Source organism: Canis aureus, chromosome 5 (genome assembly GCF_053574225.1).
Source record: "Canis aureus isolate CA01 chromosome 5, VMU_Caureus_v.1.0, whole genome shotgun sequence".
Classification (NCBI taxonomy): domain Eukaryota; kingdom Metazoa; phylum Chordata; class Mammalia; order Carnivora; family Canidae; genus Canis; species Canis aureus.
In genome coordinates this window covers 20160315-20172979 of record NC_135615.1, presented here as the reverse complement: position 1 = coordinate 20172979, position 12665 = coordinate 20160315, and the positions used below count along the sequence as shown (strand labels likewise).

The window sequence follows — 12665 nt, the reverse complement described above, 5'->3', positions numbered from 1 at the left end:
CTCTCTCTCCCTCGCTCTCTGCCCCTCTCCCAACTCACATTCTCTCTCAAAAAGAAAGAAAAAAAAGAGAGAGAAAGTACCTAAATACATAAAATCACAAATGAGAGAGGAAAAATAGCAACCACAGAAATACAAAAAATTATCAGAGATTATGAAAAACTATATGCCAACAAATTGCACAAACAGGAAAAAATGGATAAATTTCTAGAACCATATAACCTACCAAAACTGAGACAAAAAGAAACAGAACCAACTGATAACCAGCAAAGAAACTGAATCAGTAATAATAATCTCCCTACAAACAAAAGTCCAGGGCCGGTTGTCTTCACAGGAAAATTCTACCAAACATTTAAAGAGTTAATACCTATTCTTCTCAAACTATTCCAAAAAAAATAGGAAAGGAAGGAAAACTTCCAAATTCATTCTATGAGGCCAGCATTACCCTGATACCAAAACTAGACAAAGACTCCACTAAAAAAAGAGAATTACAGGCCAATATCCCTGATAAAAATGCCTGCAGAAATTCTCAATAAAATACTAGCAAACTGAATCCAACAGGACATTGGACACCACAATCAAGTGGGATTTATTCCTGGGTTGCAATTATGGTTCAATATTCACAAATCAATCAACACAATACACCATGTAAATAAAAGAAATGATAAGAACCATATGATCCTCTCAATAAATGCAGAAAAAGCATTTGACAAAGTACAACATCCATTCATGATAAGAAACCTCCACAAAGTAGGTTTAGAGGGAACATACCTCAACCTAATCAAGTCTATGTCAGAAAAACCCATAAATAATATCATCCTCAGTGAGAAAAAACTGAGAGCTTTTCCTCTAAGGTCAGGAACAAGAAAGGAATGTCCACTTTCACCCATTATTTAACATAGTACTAGAAGTCCTAGCCACAGCAATCAGACAACAAAAAGGAAATAAAAGGCATCAAAATCGGCAAAGAGGTAAAATTTTCACTATTTGCAGATGACACAATGCTATATATAGAAAACCTGAAACACACCACCAAAAAATTGCTAGAACTGATACACGAATTCAGTAAAGTTGTAGGATACAAAATCAATATACAGTAATCTGTTCCATTTCTATACACAAATAATGAAGCAGCAGAAAGATAAAGATGAATTAAGGAATCAATCCCATTTACAACTCCACCAAAACTCATCAGATACCTAGCAATAAACCTACCCAAAGAGCTGAAAGCCTTTACTCTGAAAACTATAAAATACTGATGAAAGGGGCACCTGGATGACTCATTGTTAAGCATCTATCTTCAGCTCAGGTCATGATCCCGGGGTCCTGGGATAGAGTCCACATCAGGCTCCCTGCTCAGCGGGGAGTCTACTTCTCCCTCTCCCTCTGCCACTCCCCCGCCTTGCTCATGGTCTCTCTCTCTCTGTCAAATAAATAAATAAAATATTTTTTTAAAAAAGAACTTAAGAAAGAAACTGAAGAGGATGCAGAGAAATGGAAAGACTTTCCATGCTCATGGATCAGAAGAACAAATATTTCTAAAATGTCTATACTACCCAAAGCAATCTACACATTCAATGCACTCCCTATCAAAACACTAACAGCATTTTCCACAGAGCTGGAACAAAACGTGTAAGGAAACACAAAAGATCCTCAATAGCCAAAGCAACCTTGAAAAATCAAAGCAAAGCTGGAGCATTACAATTCTAGGCTTCAAGTTATATTATAAAACCGCAGTGATCAAAAAAGTATGGTAGTGGCACAAAAATAGATACAGATCAACAGAACACAATAGAAAACCCAGAAATTAACCTACAACTATATGGTCAATTAAACGTTGACAAAGCAGGGAAGTTCTTTTCCAATGTCTTTAGAATGGGAAAAAGACAATCTCTTCAACAAATGTTGGTAAAATTAGCACCATGAAAATGAATGAAACTGGACCACTTTCTTAAACCATACGCGAATGTAAATTCAAAATAGATTAAAGATATAAATGTGAGAGAGGAAACCATTCAAATCCTAAAGGAGAACACAGGCAGTAACCTCTCTGACATCAGCTGTAGTAATTTACTAGATATGGCTCTCCTGGGGCAAGGGTAGAAAAATCAAAAATATTAGGACTACATCAAAATAAAAAGCTTCTGCACAATGAAGGAAACAATCACCAAAACTAAAAGGGGATGGATGAGAGAAATGGGGGAGATGAGAGAAATATTTGCAAATGACATATCTGATAAAATAAATAACTTATAAAACTCAACAACCCAAAAACCAATAAAAAATGAACAGAAAAAAAAATGAACAGAAGCCATGAATAGACATTTTTTTCCAAAGAAGACATCCAGGGACGCCTGGGTAGCTCAGGGATTGCGAGCCTGCCTCCCGCCCAGGGTGTGATCCTGGAGTCCTTCAGATGGAGTCCTGGGGATGGAGTCCCACACCGGGCTCCCTGCAGGGAGCCCGCTCCTCCCTCTGCCTGTGTCTCTGCCTCTGTGTGTGTGTGTCTCTCATGAATAAATAAATAAAATCTTAAAAAAAAGAAGACATCCAGATGGCCAACAGACGCATAGAGGCGCTCAACATCACTGATCATCAGGGAAATACAAATCAAAACTACACGAGATACCACCTCACACCTGTCATAATGGCTAAAATCAACAACATAAGAAAAAACAGGTGCTGGCAAGGATGTAGAGAAAGGGGAACCCTCCTGCACCATTTGTTGATGGGAATGCACACTGGCATAGCCACTGTGGAAAACACTATGGACATTCCTCAAAAAGCTAAAAATAGGGGGAAAAAAAGTTAAAAATAGAACTACCCTATGATCCAGCAATTGTACTGCTAGGTATTTACCCTAAGTATACATAAGTACTAATTCAGGAGGATACACACACCTGCATGTTAATAGTGCCAGTATCTACAATCATCAAACTATGGAGACAGCCCAAGTGTCCACTGATAAATGAATAAAGGTGAGGTATGTATATATAATGGAATATTACTCAGCCATAGAAAAGACTGAAATCTTGACACTTACTATGATGCAGATAGAGCTAGAGCATTATGTAAAGCAAAGTAAGTCAGAGAAAGACAAAAATCCCTTATGATTTCACTCATATGTGGAATTAAAAAAAATGAGCAAAGGGAAAAAAAGAGGGAGAGAGGCAAACCAAGAGACTCCTAACTCTAGAAAACAAACTGATAGTTACCAGAGAGGAATTGGGGGGTGGGGGGCTTGGGCAGGAAACATGTGACAGGGATTAAGGAACGGACTTGCCATGAAGAGCACAAGATGACGTACGAAGATGCTGAATCACTAAATTGTACACCTGAAACTGTGATTACATTGTATGTCACCTAAGTGCAATTCAAATAAAATCTTAAAAGATTCTCTAAGTTGGGAGCTCACTGTTCTCAAGATCTAAGAAAAAAATTTATTTTTGAAAAATATTTACTATAAGCAACAGAAGAAATCTTTAGAAAGCACTTGCTTTGCATTCTCAATAAAATACAAGAAAACGTGAAGTAAGAAAGGAAGGATGAGGTGTATTAAAAGCATCCTTAGATACTTCCTAAGATATAAACTGATGTGATGAGGTGCAGGCTGAGACAAGAAAAAAACTGTAAAGAATAAAAATGTAACCGATTTACTGTTTTAGACAGGGCAACACAGAGAATTAACACTACAGAAAAATCATTCAGAAACGTAGAGGACAGATTTGAGAGGCCATTCCAGAGGGTGAAGGAAAAAGACAAAGAGAAAACTGAAATCCAAAAAAGAAATAAAGGAATGCCTGGGTGGCTCAGTGGTTGAGCGTCTGCCTTTGGCTCAGGTCATGATCCCCGGGTCCTGGGATCAAATCCTGCATCAGGCTCCCTGCTCAGAGGGGAGCCTGCTTCTCCCTCTGCCTATGTCTCTGCCTCTCTCTCTCTCTCTGTCTCTCATGAATAAATAAAATCTTTAAAAAAAAAGAAAACCAATTTAAATGCATGGTAATAAAAAGTTTTATACTTTTGATATTTATAAACCTCTTGTAAATCAGTAACAAAATAGAGTATCTTTTTTAAGATTTTACTTATTTGTTTTTAGAGAGAGAGAGAGACAGCATGTGTGCACAAGCAGCGGGTGGGACAGAGGGAGAGAATCTCAAGCAGACCCCCAGCAGAGTGTAAGGATTTCAAGGCAGGCTCAATCACAAGACCTGAGTGGAAACCAAGAGTTGGACGTTAACCAACTGAGCCAGCCAGGCACCCCAGAAAACAGAGTATATTGATAGAAAGATAGATGAGAATATGAAGAGCCAACTTGGAAAGTAAAATTTTAAAAATCTTAAAAATTGGGACACCTGGGTGGCTCAGTGGTTGAACATCTGCCTTCAGCTCAGGGCATGATCCTAGAGTCCTGGGGATCAAGTTCCACACTGGGATCCCCTTGAGGAGCCTGCTTCTCCCTCTGCCTAGGTCTCTGCCTCTCTGTGTGTGTCTTATTAATAAATAAATAAAATCTTAAAAAAATTTTAATCTTAAAAATTAAACACACCAGTAAACAAATAAGTACAAATTAAGACATCAATAAAATATTATCTCCTGAGAATTAAATCAGGAAAATGAAACTCTTAAATGAAAAACTTGTCAGGAGTTTGAGTCAATGGTCACTCTGTACACTGCTAACAGGAACATAAACTGAAGCAATTACTCTTGAGTAGGTCATAGCAACATTTTAAAATTTCATATATTCTTTGATTTAGCCCCTCTACTTCTATGAATTTATCTGAATAATCAAGAATATGTGTAAGGGTATAAAGTTGTTCATATTAAAGTATAACTCAAAATCAAAAATAAATAACCCAATGTACAAAAGGCAAGAATAAATTATGGTATGTACACACATTTAAACACCATATTCTAAAAATTATGTTGTAGAAGAAGACTAATTATGGGAAGAAAAGTTCAGATGTTGTTAAAAATGTTTTACTAGCCCATACAAAATATGCCTAGCAAAATTGCCAGATACATGCATACAAAGTTATTGAAAATCTGAACCGTATTCATCTTTTGGACGTTGAAATGACAGGCAGTTTTCGTTTTCTTTGTGTTCATCGAAAAACATGCAATAAAGTCTCTGCAGCAGCACTACCTACTATAATGAGTTGAGATGTAACACAACTGACTTTTGATGTCTGTCCTCCATGGAAGCCCAGGTCTCAAACAGGGACAAAGTCCTAGTGCAGGGAGAAAGGGTCATAGGGAGTAGAAAGTCAGCACACTAATGGAAATAGCAGGTAAACCTCTCTAGGAAAGCAGAGAAGTAGAAGCACGGTTGCCACATCTCTGAAAACTCATAGTCCAGTCATCACCAGGGGGGTAATGAAATGGACAACAATTATCAGGACATTCAAAGCATAGCTGCTGCTGTCCAGGAAACCCCAGCCAGCCCCAGATCCTGGGGATGTTAACATCCATCATCACAGATGCTAAAGCCAGAATAGACACCGCCACTAATAGGTGCCAAGCCACAACCAGGACCTGGATACTTCCATGGAGAAACCCTGGAATTCCAAGCCAGCTAGTTACACAGACTTGCTCTGGGCACGTGACTAACATCACAACAGTCCAATCTCTCTAATGATTGAATATTTGAGAACTAACTTATGACATTATAGCAAATTTTATTGATTCCTTTGATAATCAAAAATTAAATTAACATTAGGAAAGAATATGCAATTAGGGGGCATCTGGGTGGCTCAGTGGTTGAGTACCTGCCTTTGGCTCAGGTCATGATCCTGGTGTCCTGGGATCGAGTCCTGCATCAGGCTCCCTACAGGGAGCCTGCTTCTCCCTCTGCCTACGTCTCTGCCTCTCTCTCTGTCCCATGAATAAATAAATAAAATCTTTAAAAAAATAAAGAATATGCCATTAGTATTTTTTTAATTCCAACCACGTGGAAATTTAAAAATATTATCCTAAGTAACTACGGAGATAAAAATTATTTAAAATTTTAGGTTCAGTGGAACATGCAACTCTTGATCTCAGGATTGTGAATCGAGTCCCACATTGGATATATTTTAAAAAATAAAATCCTAGAAAAAATTAAATGTGATTATAAACAGTTTAGAATATATTTTTAAAAATCAGAACACGACATATCCAAATGTAAGGAAAAGATCCAAAGCTGCATCCAAAGGAAAATTCATAGTAGTAAACATTCTGTTACAAAGAAAAACAGAAAGATAGATGAAGCATTCACTTCAAGGCATTAAATTGAAAAAAAAGGAATGATTTTTAAAAGTTAAAGATAACACAAAGGAAATAACAGCATGGAAAAAATAGCAGAATTGAGAAATAAATCCCAAGAGCTGGTTGTATGAAAAACAAACCCATGACAGACGTTGACAGAACTTATCCACTGTAATGGGTTATATTTTGAAAATTATTATTAACTGTTTCTCTTTTGTCTTTCTGACTCTGACATGACTTTTCCCTCAGTCATTTTAAAGCATCCTTTGGTGGATTCTGGAGAGATAAAGACTGGTTACTGAAAAAATGCAAAGAGAAAGGATAAAGCAATATTCAGCTTTAGCCAAGCAAAACACGATATGTTACGGCCCCAAGAAGATATTTTCCAAATTCCTCTCATTCTCTATCTTTAGTACTTTGACCACCTTACCTGGAAGACAACAGCTCCTAGATCTTTTTCAATCTTTTCACTCCTGGTCCCCATGGATTACCATTAAGCCTTAGGTTTCAATCAGGCCTGGAGGTTTGAGTCGGGACAAAAGAAAATATGACAGACAGGAGTAGCCTGCACATTCCCAACTGGGAGCACAGGTGGAAAGAAGACAGAGAAAAGAAGAGGAGAGCTCTGGCTTGGGAATAGAAAGGTAAAGTAACCACAAGAGTAGAGGGAGATTCGCCTCCTCCCCCAACTAGGACTCTGAAAGGAGATCACCTCTTGGACAGCCTCCCATCCTGAAATTAGCTTAGAGTCATATGTACTTCCTGGGGCAAGTAGAGGGAGGCCCTATATTTAAATCCCTGAGCCAGCTTTGGTTCTTTTATGTTTAGATGGTTCCAGAAATAACTGGGAGTCTGGTTGTGGAGCTAGCTAGCCAGAACTGGGCAAGACAGCATCAGAACAAATGTTCTCAGTGACACCACAGGAGAGGATCTTCAGAGAATCTTCACCAGATCCCTGAGAGGTAGCAGCAGGTGAGAGCTCAGTGAGGAAAATATAGTGGGAATACCAGTAAGGTACAATAGCCAAGGAAAAAGAATGAGTCACAAAGCAGAGCTTTCCTAACTGGCTATCAGCAAGGTAGTATCCAGCCATCAGGTGGAAAATGAGGAACAGCACCCTGGAGATTAGAGGAGTCAAAGGATACTAAGATTATGAATCCCAACTCTTAATCCTACCAACACATCATCCTTCTCTCTCCCTTATATCTGGGTGTCATCTTTAAGTAAGGAGAGATGGTGGAAACAATATAAGAGGCTGAGAACTGGTCTCAAAAGGGAGTAAATATTACCAGAACGAGTTGCTTAAATTGTCACATCTAAGCTTTAACCTGGACACACACACACACACACATATCTTGCCCAGCATCTAAGAAAGGCTACACAACAGGGACATTAAGAGTGTGGGATTTCGGGGGCACCTGGGTGGCTCGGTGGTTGAGCATTTGCTTTCAGCTGAGGTCGTGATCCTGGGGTCCTGGGATCGAGTCCTGAATTGGCCTCCCCAAGGGAGCCTGCTTCTCCCTCTGCCTATGTCTCTGCCTTTTTCTCTCCATCTCTCATGAATAAATAAATAAAATCTTAAAAAAAAAAAAAAAAGACTATGGGATTCTGGATCCCCATGGCCCAGGTCTGACTCCTGGATTCACAATTTGCCAGCCCTGTGACTATGGGCAATTTACTTCATCACTCTGTGCCTCAGTTTCCTCAACTATAAAATGAAGATAATCATAGTTTCTCTTAGTAGTTTTTAAGGGTTAAGTGAGGTAATAATGTAAAGTGCATAGATCAATATCTGGCCCATAAAAACATTCACAAAGTGTTACCTATCCTTACTGCTATTAATGTTACTATTATTACTTTTACCTATTACCTACAGAATGGGGCTCATGAAGGAAAGATCCGATCAGCTACAGAAAAATTAAGAAATTATAATTTCTGGGGGCACCTGGGTGGTACAGTGGTTGAGCGTCTGCCTTTTGCTCACGGTATGGTCTCGGGGTCTTGGGATCTAGTCCTGCATCAGGCTCCCCACAGGGAACCTGCTTCTCCCTCTGCCTATGTCTCTGCTTCTCTCTCTCTGTGTCTATCATGAATAAATAATCAAATCTAAAAAAAAAAAGAAATCATAATTTCTTGGGGCACCTGGGTGGTGCAGTCAGTTAAGCGACTTGGTTTTGGCTCAGGTCCTGATCTCAGGGTCATGGGATGGAGCTCCATGTGTGTTCTGAGCTCAGGGGGGAGTCTGCTTGAGAATTTCTCTCTTCTCCCTCTGCCCCTCCCATTCATACTCTCTCTCTCCAATATAAATAAATAAATCTTTAAAAGAAATTATAATCTACCGACATGATCAAGTAGTATAGATTAAAAAATGTACCCCTGCTACATAAATAATTAAAATCACAAACGATAAAGGGGGAAATAGATCAGTTTTTTAAAACGTAACAGAATGGTATAAAAAAATTCTTGAACCAGATTCAGAAAAACATATGAATTACCTATATTAGCTCAAGAAGTATGCAAAGTAGACAAGTAGTATGCCAAAAGAAGCTGAAAAATTCATCAAAGAATTACCTCAAAAAAGACCTAGGACAAGATAATTCAATTAGTGCATTCTTTCAAAATTTCCCCAAGGGGCAATGCCAAAATGAATAAGAAACAGTACCGGGGCCCAGAGGAAGATGGAATGCTCCCCAGATCACTGGAAAGCTATGCTATCTATGGGCTACAAACCAGCAGAACAGAAAACTCTGAGGCCACTATTTTTCGCAATAGCTCCGTGACTCCAGGATTTCTCAGTATCTCTAACATGCTGCAAAATCCCAATAGGAGGGCTGTGGAGGACCGCTCCTGCACTTCAAGATTTTTCCCAGACTCCCCCAGACCCTTCTTCTTCTCCCTCCCCCCCCCAGACCCTTCTTATGACTATGCCACACAGGAGCCTGGCGTCATGCGTGGTCCAAGAGCCAAGAATATACAGAAGGAAAGAGATTCAAAAGAGATAAGCAGAAGAAAAAGAGGACAACAAAAATGCAGTAGTACTAGCAATTCTTGTACTGAGGCAGGAAACAGTACATTCTTCTGGTTGAAATGTAAATTGAATCAACTCTTCCAGGACGTAACCGGCCATATGTGTTTGGAACCTACAATGCACATATACTCTGCAACCTAATCATACGACCGCTATCACTCCATCCCGGAGAATCCGTTTAATACGAAGATAAGGATTTACATACAAGGATGCACTTAATTGAATTATTAACAGCAAATAAAACAAAAAACAAAAGAGGAAATACTGTAAATGTCTAGAACTACAAACAGTTAAAGCAGAGGGCACGTTCCTACGATGAACTACCCAACAATCAAAAGCAATGTTTGGGGAGGGGGGTTAATTAATGACATGTCTTTGTCTAATTTTTTTAGGAAAGAGGGCAGGACACATACTACAAAGTATAATCTTAAGTATATTTTTAAAATATATGTAGGTAGGAAAAACTACTGGAAGGGAAACAAACCAAAGCCCTAATATGATCTGAGCTCTGAGTGAATATTTGTTAACATATTTCTAACTTTCTGCCACAAGCATATATTACTTTTATAACCAAAAAAAAAAAAAAAAGATAAAAAACAAACAAACAAACAATTATGGCACATGGATAAATACGACTCCCGTGAGTGAAAAAGAACAATTTCAAGTCTCCATTCACTACGGCCAAAAGCAGCCTCAGCGTTGTGCACAGACCTCCCCCCAACGTGAACCTTAACGCGGGTACGATGTGAAGCCCAGAGGCAAGGCGCGCACCAACCAAATCCCTGCGCACACAGGCTGCGGCCTCTCAGGGGTTTGCAACGCGCCGTAACGGAGAAGGGCCTCGCAGCCTTTCTTCTTTTTTTTTTTAAAGTGCAGCTCGGGTTCGAGCGTGTCCCTTGGCTGGAAGAACCTCTACGGGGAGCTACAGCTGTTCAGGGAGGTTGAGGCAGCGTGAGGACGGACACACACACACACACACACACACAGGGGAGGCTGAGGCAGCGTGAGGACCGACACACACACACACACACACACACACACACACACACGGGAGGCTGAGGCAACGTGAGGAGGGACACACACACACGGGAGGCTGAGGCAGCGTGAGGACCGACACACACACACACACACAAGGGAGGCTGAGGCAGCGTGAGGACGGACACACACAGGGGAGGCTGAGGCAGTGTGAGGACGGACACACACACACACAAGGGAGGCTGAGGCAGCGTGAGGACTGACACACACACACACACAGGGGAGGCTGAGGCAGCGTGAGGACGGACACACACACACACACAAGGGAGGCTGAGGCAGCGTGAGGACTGACACACACACACACACAGGGGAGGCTGAGGCAGCGTGAGGACTGACACACACACACACACAAGGGAGGCTGAGGCAGCGTGAGGAGGGACACACACACGGGAGGCTGAGGCAGTGTGAGGACGGACACACACACACACAAGGGAGGCTGAGGCAGCGTGAGGACCGGCACACATACACACACACACACACACACAAAAAGGAGGCTGAGGCAGCGTGAGGACGGACACACACAGGGGAGGCTGAGGCAGTGTGAGGACCGGCGCACACGCACACACACACACACACAGGGGAGGCTGAGGCAGCGTGAGGACCGGCACACACACACACACACACACACACAAAAAGGAGGCTGAGGCAGCGTGAGGACGGACACACACAGGGGAGGCTGAGGTAGTGTGAGGACCGGCGCGCGCGCGCACACACACACACACACACACACACACGCTCGCACGCCCACCCGGACTCCCGAGCGCGCTCGATGGCGCCGTCCGGGGCCCACAGCCGGTGCCGGCGGGCACTGAGCTCCGAGCGAGCCCCCCGCGCCCGGGCCCCCGCCCCCGGTCCGGCCGCCGCCGCGGTACCTGTTGGCGGGGCGCGGCAGCTGGGTGGCGGGGCTCCGCAGCGTCCTCGGCGCGGCGGGGGTGCCGCGGGGGCCGTCCCTGCTCCGCTCCGCCGAGAGCCTGCACAGCCGGGAAGAGAAACTAAGTTGTCACCGGTCGCCGGCCGGCTCGCACCTGCGGGCGTCCCCGCCCCGGGCCCCGCGGCACCCCCAGCCCCCCGAGTTTGAAGGCAGCTCAGGGCGGGAAGGCAGGCAGAGCCCGGCGCTGGACGGCGCGCCCGGGACACGGCTGCGGACCCGACGGCAGGGCCCGCTCCGCAGCGACGGCCGCCGGAGCCCACCCGGGCCGAGGGCCGCCCCTCGGTCGCCGCCGCCCGGCCCGGCCCGCCTCCTGGACGCCCCGCACCCCCCGCCCGCCGCCCCTTCCCGGCCCGGCTTCGCGCGACCGCCTTCCGTCGGCTTCCCCGCGCGGCGGCCCGAAGTCCGCGCCCGGAGCGGGGCGGCCGGGCGGCGGGGGCCGGGGGCCGGGGGCGCGGAAGGCGGGGGCGGGGGTACCTGGAGCGGGCGGGCGCGTCGGTGGAGCAGCAGAGCAGGCGCAGCAGCAGCAGCAGCAGGAGGCTGGCGAGCAGGGCCAGCAGCGCGCCCCCCGGCCGCATCCTGAGCCCGGCGCGGCGCAGCCCGACCCGCCGCCGCCGCCGCCGCCGCCGCCGCCGCCGCCGCCGCCGCCGCCGCCGCCGCCGCCGCCGCCGCGCACACCTCCCGTGTTCAAAGGCGGCGGGGAGGGGCGACGACGGCGCGCGGCGCGGGCCCGCACCCCGGCACCCCTGCCTCCCGGCCCGGCCGCGCGGCGTGCGGAGGGGGGCGCGTGCCGCCTCCCCGCGCCCAGCGGACAGCGAGCCCGGCGCCCGGCGGGCAGCCACGCACGATCCGCCGAGCTCGCCTCCTCTCCTCCCGGAGGCGCTCCGAGCCGCTGCGGGCTCCGGCCGCCGCCGCCGCCGCCGCCTCCTCCGCCTCCGCCGCCTCCTCCGCCGCCGCCGCGGGGTCACCTGAAGGTTGGGACTCGCGCGCTGGACCCGGAGCTGATTGGGCTCCAAGTTTTGTGCGGCGTCGCCTCGTCCCGGGGGCGCACGCAGCCCCCCCAGGCCCGCGCCACAACTCCTGCCGCGCCCCTGCCGGGCCGAGCGGGGGCTCCGCGGGGCGGCACAGGAGAGAGGGAAGGGAGGGCCGCTTCCCAACTTTCCCAACTGTGCGGTCGCCCGCGGGATCGCGCAGGCGGCGGCTGCCAGGGACTCGGCTGGGCTGGGGACACCCGGCGCCCAAGAGCACGGGCAGCCGCCCCTCCCCTTAACCGCACAGCCAGAGGCGCAGACGATGGACCGCCAGGCGCCAGGCGACCTTTAGGGGTTGGCGTACCACCCCCTGAAGGCCGAATTCGGCCCCTGCCCGGCTTCGTTTTGGAACACCCACATCCCCCTTTCCTTCGTGTTACCAGGGGCTGAATGTAGCTCTGCA

The 12665-nt window shown here is 45.9% G+C and overlaps 1 protein-coding gene across 1 annotated transcript in view; it reads right to left on the bottom strand.

Moving 5' to 3' along the window:
• Nucleotides 1-11271, bottom strand: part of ST8SIA6 (ST8 alpha-N-acetyl-neuraminide alpha-2,8-sialyltransferase 6) — a 140377-nt gene extending 129106 nt beyond the window's left edge. Inside the window, exon 1 of the mRNA XM_077897052.1 lies at nucleotides 11176-11271. The gene's annotated coding sequence lies outside the window, so the exon portion shown is untranslated. The remainder of the gene's footprint in view (nucleotides 1-11175) is intronic.
• Nucleotides 11272-12665: the final 1394 nt, after the last annotated feature.